This window comes from Suncus etruscus, chromosome 2, assembly GCF_024139225.1.
Source record: "Suncus etruscus isolate mSunEtr1 chromosome 2, mSunEtr1.pri.cur, whole genome shotgun sequence".
Classification (NCBI taxonomy): Eukaryota; Metazoa; Chordata; class Mammalia; order Eulipotyphla; family Soricidae; genus Suncus; species Suncus etruscus.
Window position 1 is genome coordinate 16,396,598 of NC_064849.1, and position 18,667 is coordinate 16,415,264.

Consider the following 18,667-nt stretch of genomic DNA (forward strand, 5'->3'; position numbering starts at 1 on the left):
AGTGGCTCTCGAATGACAAAGGTCCAGAGAGAGCTAGCTAAACAGGAGTACACACTTGAGAGATGCTCAGGTTCTTTTCACCTCCATTATGAGCTAAGCAACAACTTCAATGTTTATTTGTAACAGTAATTTATTCTTTATTGATCAATTACAATATCTCAATGACTTTAGGTATATTTATTTTTAAGTATTGATTAAGACCCTGTGGTTTTTCAAAACTATTAATAATAGTATCTAATGCATGGTGTGTCTACCTTTGTAGAATCCACAATAGTTCTTAGAGGTAGGTATTATGAATGCATCTCTATTTTACAGATGAGCCAACTGAGAGAATTTAACTTACAGGCATGTTTATGACTAATATTTGATTTCGATACTCTACAAATTGTTTTCTTTACCACTTTTTCTTCTCCCTTTATCTCTGTCCCCTGCCATTTCATTGTCTCCCATATTTCATTCGTGTCTTTGTGGTATTCCATTGCAAGCACCAAGTACAGTGAGGATATGAAAGCAACATGTATGTAAGGACAGAAAATTGAATAAAGTTGTGGTATATATACTCAATGAAATACATTGGGATCAAAAGAAAACATGAAATCATGCAGTTCACTGTAATTTCGATGGAATTGGAGAATATAATGTTTCACAAAGTCAGAGGGAGAAGGAAAAATTCCAAATGATCTCACTCATCTGTGGTATACAGAGAAATAAGTCAAGGGTATCAAATGATGACAAACACAGGGCTATGGATTACAGAATTGATAATATCTAGTAATAGGGAGAATGTTAAGAGGGGAATGATAAATTGAACTGAGTGTTAATGAAATGGACTTTCCTTAAGGGGGATCATGCATGTTGCTTTATTCTTAATATAAAAGACATTTATTGAGATTTTGTTCTAAACTAGGCATTTTGCATACAATTATCTCCTAACCCATAAAATAATGCTAAGAAGAGTGCTGAATGTTTACTTTCTTATTTATATAACTGAGAAAACTGAAGTTTGAAGAATGATTTACTTAAGATACTTGCTAGTAAAGCAATTTCATCAAGTTAGATGTTTGTACCTAAAGCTTTTATTAAAATTATTTTTATTAAGACACTGAGTGTTACGAAGTCAATTCAGAAATACAGTGAGGAAGCACTTCTTTTGAATGAATGCTCATGAAGATCATAGATCACTGGAAGCCTCCAGAAATCTGTGATGATATGTAAAATAGTTAAGTTGCATGAGGTCATGAGGTACAATGCCTTCAGAATGGGGAAAGAGATCATAGCTAGCAGTGATGGAATGACCCTGTGTTTTTTTGGGGGGCAACATGAATCAGTGCTAGAGAAAGGCTACACTCCAGTGGGTCATTGGTGATATTTCATTACCTTGGGAGGAGGCCACAGCCACCCCACAGACTGTATGAAGGGAAGGTCTTAAACTTAGGAGGGGTCCCACAGATGCATAGATGCAAAGGATGAGAAAGAGACCTTTCAGACTGAAGGGTGAAATCCAACAGACTGAGGGATTGAGTTCAAATTAGTAAGAAGAAAACCCCAAAAGGCAGAGGAGAAAGACCCTGTACTAGAGGCCCAAGAGGTCTCACAGATCTAATGAGGGTATCTCCTTCTTAGATAAGTGGGGACCTTCCAAGGAAGGAGTCTCCAGAAATGAGGTATAGGAGTTATAGAGGAGTGAGGTAACATCAGACAAAAGATGGATTTAAGTGCAGAGACCTGAAAACAGTTAGGAAAGTGGACATGCTTAAAGGAGACCTCGATGATAGAGAGAAAGAGAGAGAAAGAGAGAGCGAGAGAGAGAGAAGTGAGGAGAGCAGGGAGAGAGAGAGAGAGGGAGAGAGAGAGAGAAGTGAGGAGAACAGACATGCATAAAGGAGACCTCGATGATAGACAGAGAGAAAGAGAGAAAGAGCGAGCAAGAGAGGAGAAGTGAAGAGAGAGAGAGAGAGAGAGAGAGAGAGAGAGAGAGAGAGAGAGAGAGAGAGAGAGAGAGAGAAGTTAGGAGAGCCAGTGTGTGGAGAATGAGGAGATTCCCCCTGGAAGGGAGAAGTGTGCTGGAGCCGGGTAGTACTAGAATGTCAAAACTGTAGGGCACTTTGAGGGGTGCTGGGTTTGGAGTGAGGGAAGGAAGATGAGGAGAGTTATCAGCAAGCCCGGCTAGGTACTGGCATTACGAACTGGCAGGTAGCCATTACTACACTAAAACCAGTCCAATAAGGCAACTTCAACTTCTTTCTCATGAGCGTCTGTAGCAGAGAACAGGAAATAAACACACAGGAGACAAAGGACTATCCAAGCTTTGGGGTCACCTGGGCAGCCATCTGTAAGCTTTCAGGCTCACTAATGTATACAATACAATATCCCCCCCCCTTGGGCTCCCAGCATGTGAATCATGGTTTCAAGGATTTTAAGGGCTGTTAATTATAAGAACATCAACATTCAGTGGGTACTTTAAAAGCAGGGACTGGATACTTCACATAGTCAATCAACGGGGGGGGGGGGGGCGCTACTTCAAATATACAGTTGTGACAGTTTTCTATTCTATTTTTGGGTATGTTACCCTCAACATCTAAAAGACCCTAAAACTGTTTTTGTTCTATCCTTTCTGGGACCATATGGGATGCAGGAGGATTTTACCGAAGTCTGTCCTAGGCTAGCACTGGCAAGGCAGACGTAGACACCTTACATCTTGCACCACTGCCTTGGGATTCATATTTTGTGTTGTGCATTCTTTCAAATGTATATACATTTTGCCAAATATGTAAGTTGTATCTACATTCATGCATATTAGTTTTCCCCACTTATGGTTGTTGTCTGCATGATTGAAGGGTCGCATTCACACAGGCTTGGCTGTAGTATGTGCTGGAGATCACACACTTAGTTGTGATACACTGGGTATTTTCTTAGTTTAACTGGACCCCATTTTGCATAGGAGGCTATGCTGAAGACAAAACCCAATGTTTCATGGATGGAAAGTAAGGTAGGTGTACATATGTGATGTTCTCCTTTTTGTTACATTTCTACAAAAGATGAAAATAGCGCAAAGTTTCTAGGGAGGCTGAATTAGAAAATTGAACTAATTACCAGTGGTCCCTCTAGATTAGAAGGTCATCAGGAGTGGATGAGGGTGGTAGGTATCTGTGGCCAATTGCTGAGATAGACAACTTATTATTTTTAATATAATTTTAATTTTAATCATAGTGGCTTACATATCGTTCACAGTAATATTTTAGGTACATATTCAATTGAATCAGGGGAATTCCCATCACCGAATTGTCCTCCCTCCACCTTCGTTCCCATCCTGTCTCCCATATCTTCCACCCTCACCCCGGGCTATTAGAATGCTTGGTCCCCTCTGTGTCTAGTTTACTACTTAGTGATATTATAACTATTTGGTTTTGGTACCTCCATTGTTTCCCCCTCTAATTGGGAGGTGGGACTAGATAGTTCAAGTTATGTGGTTTTGTTTGAGGAAGAGAAAAGTAATAAAATGGGGAAAAATCAAATAAGCCGATAATGGGTGGAGTCTTCCTAGAGGCTCTCATCCTTGGTTTGAGAGATGAAGGGGAAAAAGAAGGTGAAACACCACAACAGTACAAAAAGAAGTATCAAATAAAATATCCAGTGAGCACTACAGCAATAAAGATAAGCACCACATACTTGCCATGGTCTTGAAATAAAAACCATTACAGAGCGAAAAAGAAGAGAAAAGAAGAAAGAAAAAGTAAATATATAAATAATAATGGAGACAACAACTTCAATATCCACACCAAAACAAATAAATCGACAAAAACTAGGAAAAAAAGAGATTATTTTGTGCTTTTGTCTCTTTCTTTTTCTTTTTCTTTTTTTTCCCCTCCTGCATAGGCACAGTATATATTGGGGTCATTCAAAAAGGAATTCCCTTGGCCTAGAAGATACAGGATTTCTCCACCATTGGAGTATATTGTCATGGGATTAACTATAGACTCCTTTCAAGTTCATTTACTCTCCCCTTGATGCTTTTGTGGTGTACGGAAGACCTCTGCTCCGTTCTGGGTGATAAAATCAGACCTCTGTATCTAGAGATCTCGGTCTCTGCACAGGTCAAAGAATAGAGCTTATGATGAAGTTGTTCTTTGTGATTCTAGAAGTTCTGTTTCCTCAGTGTCATTTTAATCTGTCTTCTGTGGTTGGTGGTCTTGATCCTTGCGCTGAACTTAGGATGGAGCCTGGAATAGCAGATAGACAACTTATTATCCCAATCAGAGACCTAGTGTTATCCTAGAACACTTTTTAAAGAAAACATACTGGAGTAAGGCACAGGATGTGTTCTAAAAATTGTTGATATGTTTATTTAAATGTGTAATCAATAGTATTAGCTACAAGCATAATGATGTGTGATAGCCTCTAGAACCTATATAACTGGAAAGTATTCTTTTATATTTTTTCAGAAGGGAATAGTTTTGCCCTCACTAAGTGGTACTCAGAAGCTACTGTTAGTCTTCTGGGCACCATTTAGTACAGGAAATTGAACCAGTCCTCTAGCGTGCAAACCATTTCCTACAATCTTTTGAGCTATTACTTTAGCCTTGATACCTACATTTATTTGTTTGTTCATGCCTGAATATTCTCAGGGCTTACTTTTGGTTCTGATCTAAGGGCTCACTCAAAATGGGGTCAGGTAGCCATATAAGGTACCAGGGATGAAACCTGGTACTTATAAGTACTATATATATATATATATATATATATATATATATATATATATATATATAGTACTTACAAGTACCCTTACAAGTATATAGTACTTGTAAGGCAAGTACTATACTCATCCTGCTCTCCAGCCCTTTGATTCCCACATTTTTATTTCCACATTTTCAAGGAGAAAAGTGTCATTTGTATATATATGGTAAGTTGATTGAGGGAAGTGCAAAGAGAAAGCTAGTGATGAAGTTGAAATGAACAAAATTAAGAATATATGACCCTTAAATGAATAGCATCATAAAGCTCAAAGGATTAGCACTTGAAAGCTTAGAGGCCAATTCATGGTTTAAATATTGCTGATAAAATTTTGATCATGAACCATCGTCAGTCTTGTCCCAGAAGTTCAAGTCCTTATGGAATTTTCATAGCATTAGAATGAATGACAGTAGTTCAAATGAGGCCACACAAGGTGCTAAAAAGGTTCTCTGATGCTTGTTGAGCATAGAAGGATTTATTGTCTTGACAATTTTTCACTTGTACTCAGTCGATTTGGGGGACAGAATCATGATAGGAAGGACCTCATGAGTATGCTAATTTTAAAGCTCTATAAAAACAATCCTCTCTCATTTCTGAAAGTCCATGTCAGAGCAAATTACAAAAAGCTTTGGTTTTTGTCCCTTTCAGCTTCAAAACATAATGGTTTGTTAATCAGGATTATGAAACCCAATAAACTTGTAAGAAGAGAAGTTTTGGGTTTGAGCAATAGCACCACAGCTGGAGTGCTTTTGCACACTGATGACCTGGGTTCAATCCCTACCATTCTATCCGGTTCCTTGAATGCCACTAGGTATAATTCGTGAGTGCAGAACCATAATGTGGCACAACACAAAAGGAGGAAGAAAAGTTCTCTATATATTTATACCAAAATTTGCTCTCAAAGATGGGACCCACTTCTATTATTAACCCCCAAATATAAAAACATTAATTCAAAAAGATTTGTATACACCTATGTTCATTGCAATAAATTGCATACTTATGTACAATAAGCAGGAGCAACTTAATGCCAAAAATAGATGGATAGATAAATAAGTTATGGTGTTTATATATGATGGAACACCATACAGTCAGAAGGAACAAGCCTCATGCCTTTTGCTACAGTTTAGATAAAATTGGAGGGTATAATAATGAGTGAAGTAAGACATAGTTAAAAGGACAAATAATCTTCATTTTTGGTATACAAGAAGTAAGTCAAGCATATGGTCCATATCAATCAATAATAAATCTTGGACACTGGGCTCTATACCTAGAGGCTGGAGGAGAAGGGGTGAGAAGATAATTACATTGGCTGGCACTCTCAGAAGAACATAGGTGATGAGGCTGGAACACATTGGTGGTGGCCAAGGGAAGAAACAGTATGCACCAAAACTATAAATATCAATCAACAAATGATGGGGAAATTAATAAAGGAAGGTAAAGAAGAGCAAAATGTGCCACAGGGACAGTGGTAGAGGGTTATTGATTTTTTGGTCACAACTGTGTGTAGTAACTTTATAAATCAATGTCATAAAAATAAATACCAATGTAATCCAATGACCTAAACTGTAAAAAAAAAGTTGGTTTTTTTTGTTTATTTGTTTATTTTGGGCCACACCCAGTGACACTCAGGGTTTACTCCTGGCTATGCACTCAAAAATCGCTCCAGGCTTCGGTGACCATATGGGACGCCAGGGGATCGAACTGCGGTCCGTCCTAGGGTAGGGCATGCAAGTCAGATGCCTTATGGCTTGTGCCACCACTCTGACCACATAAAATTGTAATTAATTTTTATTAAGTCACTGTGATTAACTGAGTCGTAGTTGTATTTCAGGCATACAATTTTCCAATACCAAATCATGCCACCAGTGTTAACTTCCCTCCACCAATGTCTCAGGTTTCCTCCTGCCTCACATATCCTCATCAGTTATCTTGATAGGCACATTTTTAAGTTTACTTGTGGGTCAGCACTCATGCTTTCAGTATGTGGACTCTGGTTTAAATATATACACACATACCACACCTCTAACTCACCAATGTGACGGAAGTCCCTAAATTCTGGTCATATTACCTCTCTCCAGCTTCTTCTTCTCCCTACACTTCTTTCTTTTATTGTCCTATAATTTCTATACTTTTATAGAATTTCTATCATTTGAGACCAAGGGCTATATAGGTATCTCCTCTTGATACTTCTCATTCTCTAATTCTCTTATATTATATATAACAGGTAACTGAGAGAATCCAGTATTTATCCTTCTTCTGACTTACTTCACATAACATAATATTCTCTAATTACTCCAAGTTGCAGCAAATTGTATATATAGTATACATATTCAAGTTATAGCAAATTATATATACATATATATTACTATATATGTATATGTACACATAAATAAGGAAAATATGGGAAACATGGGCAAAACATGGAGTGTAACTTTAATGGTCAGGTTACAAAATAGTAAAATTTCACATTCTGATAAGGCAAGGTGCCATGTTAGTGGGCACCTGTTGTGTTTTTGTTGTAATATTGTTTTTGCCTGTCATCCCACCTGGATCTTCCAGGTGGGGTGATTAAGGAAAGAAATAAATAGCTTGTTGGGGAGGCATAAGGGGCTCTTTTGCCAGAACTGATGGCTTGTTCGGTTTGCTTTTTGGAGCTGGCTGCAACTGACAAAAAACTCTCTTTGCTGAACCTTGGTCCCCTAATCTTTTGCATTTGTTGATTATTTACTCCGGATATTATTACCAAGATCTCCCCCAAAGGGGGGGACAGAAGAATGGGATTTAATTTATCTTTCTGGGAGTTATTTTTGGACTTGCAGACCATCAGCAAGGGATTTCACCTCCCCACACAGGCACCCATACAGCAAGGAAATGAGAATGGTCTACTCAAGGAACATGAATCTTCAAAGTAGATGCAGAGAGTAACTTAACTTTTCCTGCAACCTCTTGAGGAGCTTGAAAATAGATTTTTCTTAAGTTAGCCTTCAGATGAGACCACCTTTTATACTTTTATTGTAGTCTTGTGATTCCAGCTGAGAACCCAGTACAACCTCAGTTGTATTTTTGACTAAAACGCTTGATTGAAAAACTGTGAAATAATGTACTTTATTTCAAGACACAAACTTTTGGAGTAATTTTTGAACTACACAAGGTACATAATAGCATACACCCTGGGGCCAAATTGTTTCTTATTCAAGAGAAAATATATTCTTGTCTGGATTTAAACCAACAGTCAACTTTTTCTTTCTACTTGAAGGAAGCTTTTTTTGTTAACTGATTAGGGTATTTTTTAGACTAAGTTGTTCTGGCATTAAGTTTTAATAAAAACCAAGTACCTCTTGCATTGCTTAAGAAATTATGTTTCACTTGATGTTTTCTGACCTTACACTTGGGCAGAGGAATAATAGAGTATTTTACACAGGAATGAATTGTGATGTCATAGATGAATGTGTGGGAGCAAATAAATCAAGAGTGATCCCTTGGGACCAGGAGGCCTGCCTAGCTCAGAGCAGTGCTCTTTAGACCTCTTTATGCTAATAAAATAGAGATTTCTCTCTGAAGGGCTCTGCCTTTGCAAACGACACTCATAATAAACTTGATGCAGTGTTGTAGTGATAGACTGTTTACCTGCTGGTAATTGGTAATTTGTCCAGTGTAAAGGAGCTAATGGCTTATCTTTCCTCTTTGGAAAAGTAGGAGATGGGATTTTACCCAAATAAAGTGCATTTGTACATTTGTATGTAGAAGGCCTTTCTATACTGATGAAGATCTGTATGATTATATATTTCGAAGCCCTCTCCTCTCTTCATCCCTCCCTTCTCCTTCCTTCTCCACCTCTCCCTTCCCCACCCATCCTTTCCTCTCTTCACCCCTCTTTTATTCTCCCCTCTCCTCTTTTCCCTTCCTCTCCCCACCCCTTCTTTCCTCTGTCCTTCCCTCCATACCCTTTCCTCTCCTCTACTCCATTCTCCTCTCTTGTCTTCTCCCTTTCCCTCCTCTCTTCATCCCTCTCCTCCTTTCCTACCTATCCTCTACCTTCTTCTTCCCTCTCTTCCCTTCCTCTCCTCTCCCTTCTCTTTCCATCATATCTACCTTCCTATCCTCCTCCCCTCTTTTCTCCTCTCCTCCCATTCTTTCTTCCTATTCCCTCTTCCCTATCTCCTCCCTCTGCTCACTTACCCTCTCCTACCCCCTTTCTTTTCCTCCCCTCTTCTTTCCCTTCTTTTCTTTGCTTCTGGCTCTGCACCAGGATTACTCGTGGTGGTTCCAGAGAAAATTATGGAGAGCAGGTAGTCAGAGGAGAATTTACGGCATGCAAAGCAAAAGTTTACCTGCTGTACTATCATTATGGTCACTCATTTCTGAATTTCTACAGAATTTTCTGATTCACTGGAAAAGAACTTTGTTAGTTGACTGTCTTGATAAAGGAACAATAAAGAAGCATGAAAATGGCAAAGAATTGGAGCTGGCGACATGGTATATCATCTAAAATATTTGTCTTGGTGCCAGAGAGATAGCATAGTGGTAGGAAATTTGCCTTGCACGCAGCTGATTCAGGATGGACGGTGGTCCGAATCCAGCATCAACATTAATAAGAAATATAGGACCGGGGAGAGAGCACAAACATTGATAGCTGGGTTTTAGGCATATAATATTTCCACACCAACCTACCACCAATGTCAACTCCCATTAATAGCATTTCTATATTCCACCATTCTCACCCCTTACAGACACCCTTCTACTTATTGCCTACCACCTTAACAGACACTTATAAAGTTCAGTGGTGGACAACTGCATCATTGCATCAGTGGAATTTCTATAGAAAAATATAATCACTGAGTCATAGACTGGTTTATTGTCTTGAGAGGAGCACTAAATTTTGTTACGTGTAGCTGGAGCCGAGATATTGCTGGAGCCAAGATATTGCAAATATAGAAAGAGTATGACTAAAGACCCAGGTTAGAAAAGTGCTGTGTGGGAAAATGTACAACTTAAAGAGATGATGAAATATTCTTTTTGGCAGAAGTGAAAGGGAGTTGACAGAGGTTCTTACAAGGTAAATTGAGGGAAGATTATGAATGGCCTTAAATGTCTCACTAAGTACAGACAATCTCCCTGCTTTGCAGAATCTCTCTTTCATAAAGATCTGTACTGCTCTCAAAATGCAAATTACTGAAATCTTCTTTACTTAGCAAAGCAAGACTCTTTCAGTGCATAAACTTTGCCCTGGCATTAAATAAAACACTCTTGGAAATTTCATCATCTTATTATTTTTTTTTTTTTGCTTTTTCAACATACTTGTGTGTGATCTAGTTAGTAGTGGGAAGAGGTGTCGACACATTCATATTTTTGCTTGACTAACAAAACTAATATTTTGCTTAAGTGACTTACTAATGTTGTTCTTGCTTTCTCAAGTGGAAGATAGTATTTTTTTATTCTTCTGACATACTACAGAGTTTCCCTCTACTTTATGGATTAACCACCTGCTGAAAATTTGTTTATCTGTTTCATATGTACGAACATATCTTTTATCCTTTGAAACCCAATTCAGATGCCACCACTGTACAAATCTTGCTATCACCCTATCCTTGTGATTTCTTTTACATACGTGCATCTTTTCTTTTCTGTATGTACTACATACTTGTGAACTGAAATTTGGTCCACACTGTCTTCTCCATGTTTCATAAGGGTAGGTGCTTTTTTTCCCCTACTCTATAAAGACTAGGAACATCTTAAATATAAAATCCATGCCTCTGATATCTTAGTCATATACTCTGGAGATATTGCAGGTCATATAACATATATATTGTTTTAATAAAAGTTATTTCTTTCGAATATACAAAGATATTGACTGGATTTTGTTTTTAGTTTTCTGTCTGCAACTCAAGTACCTGAAATGAAGTTAAGTACATAACATAAAAAAAATATGGCATGTTATATTTATGCAGGGCTCTTTTTATTTCACTGGATGACTTATTTCTCTCCTCAGTTATCCCTGTTCTTAAACACTTATTTTTCCCAAAATGTTTTCTAGCCTAGCTTTTATGATTTTTTGTATGTTAGTATATGTATATCTAAACAATTTGAAAAATAATGTTGAACTATGTTTTCTTTTTAGTTTTCTGTTTTGGATTTGTTTTATCCATGTTTTAAAACTCCAGCTTTCTATTTCAGTAGAATATTCCATCCTCTATGTTTTTCCCTCTTCTTCATTTCCTTACAAATGAACACTAAGGTGCTGCATCTCTGAGATTATCATGATCTAGAACAGTGTGCTCCATGAGAATTCCAAAGAGAATTATATTGCAAGTCACAGATATAATTAAATATTTTCCATATTTACGTTACAAAATAAAAAGAAACAACATGTGAACTTAGCTTCAATAATATATTTTGACCCAAAACTTTGAAAAATAACCTAGGATCAAAGATTCCATATTACTCAGAAATTCCATTTCTTGCTATCTACCCCAGGGACTTAAAAATTCTATACAGAAAAGATACTTGCACATCAATAGCCAAAATATGTAAAAGATACAAGTTCCCAAGAATAGGTGACTGAAAAAATATGGTACACATACATATTGAAATACTACTTTGCTTTAAGAAAAGATTTATTCAATTTGCTGCTGTGTGAATAGATAAGGAGTGTCCCATGCTAAGAGAAGTAATCAGAAAGAGAGAGACAGACCAAGAATGATCTCTCTCAAATGTGGAATATAAAATAAATTAAGGGAATATCAAGTGTCAAAAGCAACAGAAAGCTTACCACAAGGAGTGGAGGATGAGCAGTATAGGGAGGTGCAGGATACTAGGACAATGAAAGATACTAGGGAAGCAGACACATTAGTGAAAGGTATGGTGCTTGAATGTCTTGTCCACATTTATTTTTCTTTTCCTTTCTTTCTCTCTTCTTTCTTCTTTTCTTTTGCCTTTTTTTTTTTTTTTTTTTTTGCTTTTTGGGCCATACCCAGTGATGCTCAGCGGTTACTCCTGGCTAGGAGCTCAGAAATCGCTCCTGGCTTGGGGTTCAATATGGGACGCCAGGGATTGAACCAGGTCTCTCTTGCTTGCAAGTCAAATGCCCCACTGTGCTATTGCTCTGGCCCCTGTTTCTCTTTTCTTATAATTTATTTTATAGATTCTATTTTTTTTACCAATCTAAAATTATTTTGTAAGACAATACATGTTTTAGACATAGTATCATAGCTCTTAAAAAATGTGGGCTGGAAGAGATAGTATAGTAGATAAGGTGTTTGCCTTGCATGTACAGTACTGACCCATTTTTAATCCCTGGCAATTCATATGATTTCCTGAGCCCAGTCAGGAGTGATCCCTGAATGCAGAGCCAGGAGTAGGTCTGAGAACTGTCAGGTGTCCACTAAAAAATCAAATATAATATATGCTATCACACCATACCTATATACAAGTACCAGAATTTCTTAGTCATAGTCCATTGGAACCCTTCCACTCTTTCAAACCTGTTTCCATTACTTCTTTGTTAACCTTAGTTCCATGGGAAAAGACCAGGGGTTTGTTTTCATTCAGTTTTATCTGTTTCATATTTCATTTTGTTATAATCTGAACAGGCATGAGGTAATTATGTAGTTGTTTTTTTCCTTCTGGCTTATTTTGCTTTTCATGCCATCCTCAACTGCGTATGTAACAAATGGCACATTTTTTTATTGTTAGGAAATATAAGTACCATATCTAACTTATTGTACTACTGGAGCTTCATGAAATATTGAAGCTTACTGATATACCTAGTGAATTACAGTTTGGTTGCTTCCAACTTTTGACAATTATGACTTTAAACATCTGTTTTAGGTTTTTGTGTGAATATTAGTCTTTAACTTGTTCAAGAAAATTCCAAGGAGCACAATTTCTGAAAACTATAAAAAGGTTTTTTTAAGAATCTTCCAAACTGTCTTTCAAAGCGATTGATATTTAAAAATATGAAGAATTTAGGCATCATGTTTTGAAATACTGTTAATAATCATATTTAACATAAAGTGTTCTTAACTATACCTATATTTCCCCCTCCTTATATCTCTCATTCCATACCCTACAGATCAATAAGATAGGTCGATTCTCAGGTTCTGCTGTCTTTGACCATTTTGTATTCCCTTTGACCAAGTTTCTTTATATTTTTTCTTCATAAACCCCATAACGAGAGAGATCATTTTGTGTCTGTCCCTTTCTTGTTGACTTACTTCACTCAACATAATACATTCCAAATCCATCCACATAGCAGCAGTGCATAATGTCTTTTCTAATAGATAACTAGTTTTCCATTGTGTGTGTATATATATGTATATATATACATATATATGTATCTTATTCAGTCATTTTTTGGGACACAAGGGTTGCTTCTATATTTTGACTATTATGAGTATTGCTACAATGAATATAGGTGCATATCTATATTTTTGAGAGATTTTGAACCATTGGTTTATATGTCCAGAATTGCTAGATATGGAAACTTAATTCAATGTTTTATTCTGTTTTGTTGTATTTTGGGGACCATACCAAGAGGTGCTCAAGGCTTACAGATCTTTGTTTATGAATTGCAGCTCTTTGCTAAGAAATTACTCCTGGTGGTGCTTGGTTATATGAGGTTCTGGGATAGAACCCGAGACTATTATTTATAAGGCAAACTCCAGACCAGCTGTACTATCACATCAGCCCCAAATTTACTTTTTTGAGAAGTGTCACTATTGTTTTCCGAAAATTATTAAAGTAGCCAACAGTCACACCAACAGTGAATATGGCTTTTCTTTCCCATATCTATGAAAACACAGGTTGATATTTGTTCTTTTTGGTATGTCAGTCTCATTGGTATGAAAGATAATACCTCATTTTCATTTTCTTACAGAGCTTTCTCTTACATTTATGTAATAACCTTCTACATGTCTTTTTGTTTTGTTTTGTTCTTGGGTCACACCCAGCAGCACTCAGAGGTTACTCATGGCTCTGCACTCAGGCTTGGGGGACTATATGGACATGTGTTTTTGACTTCTTATAACATCTGAATTTCTTTTTCATTTTGATTTCCCTTCTGACATATATTGTTGAGTATTTTCCTTATGCTTTGATACATTCCATATCTTATATACATGTTGACATGTATGTTGAGGCATTTGTCTCATTTTAAAAGTAGAAGCTCAATGTGGCAGTATTTGGGGCATTAATTTTGACTTGGAGGTCACCAGAACATATCTAGTGATACTATTGCCACTAGGGCCAAACCTGTGATTCTGGAAAGGAGTAGAAAGTGAAATTAAATTTATAGCTTTGCACATGCTAGTCTTTTTTTTTTTATCATTTGAGTTGCTCTCCAAGCAGGACCCAATTTTTAATTGGGTTGTTTGTTTACTAATTAATAATTTTCTATATTTTACAAGTCATTTACAAAATATTTTTGTAATTAGTTTCTCCCAGTTTGTGACTCATTTCCTATACTCTATATTGTGTTTCAGATATTTTAAATATTGATGAGGCTTAGTTTAATGATTTCATTCAGAGATCATGTATTTGGTGATGGACTCCCAAAGACATCAATATACCCAAGGATATTTAGGTTTCTCTTAGATTATTTTTCAGGTATTTTAAATTTTCATATTGTACATTTAAGTACATGATTCTTTTTTAGGTTAGTTTTGGTGAAGAGTAGATCTTCATCCAGATGGTATTGCAAATGGATGTCTACTTGAACCACCACCATTTTTAAGGAGGCTCTCTTTGATGCATTTTTTGGTCTTTAATAAAGACCAGTTGACTATGTATAGTCAGAGTTAAAAATGTTATCCTAAACTATCGATTCTTTTACAGTAATTTTACATTAATCTGCTTAAGATATATAGAATTCTTGAAGTGAGTAGTGTCAGTTTATAAATAAATTCTTCTCCTTGAATGTGCTTGGTTTTATGGACACTTTTACCTCTCCAAATAAACTTTACTTAGTTATTTTTATAACCCATATATATTTCATATTCAAAATAGTATTTAGATATGTTCCCTTTTTCATTTTTCTGTTAAAACTTATGTGAGATAAAGGTTATTTTCTTTGCAAATAAGCCATGTCAGTTCTTTTTATATGAGAGGGTAAGTGGTAAAAGAAAACTTCTGATGACTTATTTTAAATTCTTTATTAATATTTCCCTATGTTTTATATATTTTTGAGGGGGTTACACCCAGTGGTGCTTCAGGGTTATCCTGGCTCTGTGCTCAGAAATTGCTCCTGGCAGGCGAGGGGGAACCATATGGGATGCTGGAAATCGAACCACTGTCTGTCCTGGGTTGGCCACGTGCAAAGCAAATGCCCTACCACTGTGCTATTTCTCAGGCCCTATATTCCCTATTAATGTTGATTTTAAAATTTAATTATTCTATCCAAAATGACAAATTTTCAAGTGTTTTCTAACATTACTTTTGTATTTCCTTTATTGTTTTTGAATTTCATTATTTTCCTTTCTCCATATTGACAGCTTGATTGTGTTTTAAATGAACTGGTGTGGCGGGGGGAAGGATTTCCTAAGAACCCTTTACTCTTTCATTGTTGTTTTTATATATTTATTTGTTTTTTTAATTTGTTTTTTAATTCTATTTTTATCATTTCTTCTTTTACTGGATTATTCTGTAAAAATGTTTTATTGGAGACAAAAATACAATGCATGTGATAGCCATCTTCAGAAATGGTTGAGAGTTTTGATGACTTACATGATCAAACTGTGAATTTTTAAAATTGCACTACTAAAAGTTTTTTTATTACTATTAACTATAAAGCTTATGTACCTATAAATATATTTTATTAATGTCCAATCATAATGGGGAGTTAGTGCACAAACCTGAGGTTGTGTTGCTGCTCGATCTGTGATTCCAGGATAATCTGGGCACTAGTTTTACTCAGAGGTTTCCAAGGTTGCATCTGTTGAAGCTTCCAAGACCATGTAGTTCTCTGGACTGACATATACTCTGACCACTAAATTCTCCTGTGACTTCAAATGTGTTCATAATTTTATTTAATCTTTGATTTAGCATTTCTTGGAGGAAATTGTTTATCTAATTTTCCCTGTGATTTTTTCAACTTTTTTTTTTTTACTATTCTGAGTCTTTATTAGTAAGCATTTCCTTGTAAATAGTCTTAATTCTTCTTATATCTTTTTGTTATTATTTACAATAATTTACAATTATTACAATATTTACAATTATTATCTTTGTTCTTGAGCGATTTTTCACTACAGATTTTCTTGATTTTACTTTCAAAACTAGCTGTTTAGCTATATTTTGTTTTATTCATGTTTAGTATGATTGTTTATTTTTCATTTTTGTCACTTGTGTTTTAAAATATATTTTTATACATTTTAAATTCAACTTATACATTTTATTGGTAAATCATTTACATTTATAAATAACCACCGACTTAAAATGTTTGGCTTTTGTTTTCTATATTTTTGTCTTTTTTTTATTTTCTATGTCCACATTTTAAAGCCAATTTTTATCACTCAGTGCATTAATTGAATTTTATTTTGTTGGTTTTAGAAATGCAACCAACTCTTACATGGGGCTGTTTATCCTAGGGAGTATATATTTTTGGAAACATTCAAATTGATTTTTTCTTTTGCTTCCTATTTCCTATGGTCTTTCTTATAGCTCTTAAATTATTTATAAATTTTTACTTCTAAGATGGTGGAGATACTCCCAGAGATAATCAGTGAATCCAGCCAGCAGTTCCATGTGAGGTCCCAAAAATGCAGTGCTGCAAAAACCCAGTGGTATCTGCAACCACCTGAGTCACCCTGTTTATATTTGGTTGTCTCAAGAGCCTTTAGAACTTCATCCTGTGGCTTTTGGAGGGACTCAATTTGCTGTATTAGCAAGGTCATTTAGCTGGGTTTGAACCAAGTTTAGGCTACATGCATAATCTTGTATATGTATTTATACATATACTTTATACCCTACTCTGACCATGTATATTTTAACTACTTTCTTCTGGTATAAATTAGTCCATTAATTGGTTTCCTTTTTTCTTCTTTCTTGTCTTATTTATATTTTGACTCATTTTTATAATCTGAAAATATAAAGAATGTGATCGATTATATCCTTTTAGAATATGTGCATATGCCCAAGACTTAGACTGGATTTTGTGAGTGAACTGGTGGGTAAACTTTAAGGAGAAGATCCTTAAGTGTTGCCATTTGAATTTCTCTACTCATGTTCTGGATTCTGGCATTACTTCTACTCTTAGTAGAAAACGGTGGTGAAATTAGAAATATATGGCTTTGGTTGATACTTGGCAAAGTCTTTCTGTTTTTTCACTTTTAAAAAGAAGCTATATGGAATGGAGGAGATAAATTACTTAACAGATAGGGGCCTACATGTTGCATCTGAAGGGATCTGAATTTGATCCTGAGAACTGTAAATCCCTTCATACCATCTATACCCTCCCTTGCTCTGCTTTGCCCAAGCACTCCTGGATGTGACCTGATTGCCCTAGTGGTCCATCAACACATCTGGGTCAATAAATATTACATTTCCAGGTCTGAGCATTGAAGGATCTATTTTTTTAAAATTGACTTTATTTATACAGCATTCATCACATAATTTACATAGTTGACCATAATATATTTGCTTCCAGATACGTGAAACTAAAGTTACTAAAGTTTTAAAAAAAAGAAACAGGATGAAATTATAGCACAGCAGGTAGGAAGTTTGCCTTGCATATGGCCAACCAGGTTCAATCTCAGGCATCCCATATGGTCCCCTAAGCCTATCAGATATGATTTCTGAGTGAAGAGCCAGGAGTAATCCCTGCACACCACAGGGTGTGGTTCCATCAACAAACAAACAAACAAACAAAAAGAATATTAAAAAATTAAAAAGAAAAAGGAAAAGAAGAAAGAATTTTTTAAAAGTACAGAGAAAAGAAAATTTGTGAAAATTATTATTATCCTAAATAAGGTCATTGAGTCATTGGCAAAAGTTTTAGTAAGTTTTTGTTACTAGCTGATCATTCGGTTATTTCAGAAATCTCTAAATATTAAGTAATTCTGTACATTGGCATCTAAATCTGTGTGTTCCAATGGGGAGGACAGCATCAAAAAATAAAGTTGTCTAAGAATTCACTCATTATTCATTCATAAATTCATTACTGATACTGCAGTTTTTTATATGGCATGTTCTCAGCTCTCAGATGTCCCTGAAGTAGGAGAATGCAGAGAAAGGGTGAGAAAGGGTTCTGCAGTCACTCAGAAAAGGCCCTTGTGATATCAGCCCAAATACCAGCATACCTGGAGTTTGACCAGACTGCAATTGCTGCAGAGAATTTTAGAGGAGTGGTGAAGTGAGGTCATAGGCAATGCAATGATTATGGGTGATGGATGCAACAGGTGTGATTTTGGCAGGGCAGGATTTGGCTGTCCCTCTCATCTCAATATTGCCAGCTTTTGCTCTCTAGTAACAAAACAATTTTATAAACTGTTGTTTATATTGTTTATACTATTCTATTTTTCCCATAAATATTCCAATACTTTAGGTTGCAATCGCATATGGTTCATTACATTACATTTATTACAAACAATGTGTTTATTACATTAATTGGATGGAGTTATGAGTATAAGAAAATTTTCAAAGCCTAACACAAAGAAATAATTTGCTAATGGTAAAAATTTAGGACAAGTACTTGATACTGATTTTATGTATACATAAGACTTTTTCATTGTCCTTCTACTAAAGTCATCTATTTGCCACCTCTGTGTAAGGACAACAGACCTGCACTAGTTTGTTTTAAGTGAAGGTCCAGGTAGTTAGCAATCTCCAGTTACTTCTCCTTTCTTTGAACTGCTTAATGGATATAAAAGCTCAACTTTACAAGAGGTAAGTTGTCATTCCTTGCCTACTTAATGATTTTTTTTATCCAAAATGTCTCCTTTGTATC

The 18,667-nt window shown here is 35.9% G+C and overlaps 1 protein-coding gene across 1 annotated transcript in view; it reads left to right on the forward strand.

Annotated features, from left to right (window-relative positions):
* Positions 1 to 13,504: 13,504 nt before the first annotated feature.
* LOC126001626 (protein unc-13 homolog C-like) overlaps positions 13,505 to 18,667 on the forward strand; it is an 853,998-nt gene continuing 848,835 nt past the window's right edge. Inside the window, exon 1 of the mRNA XM_049768903.1 lies at positions 13,505 to 13,518. The gene's annotated coding sequence lies outside the window, so the exon portion shown is untranslated. The remainder of the gene's footprint in view (positions 13,519 to 18,667) is intronic.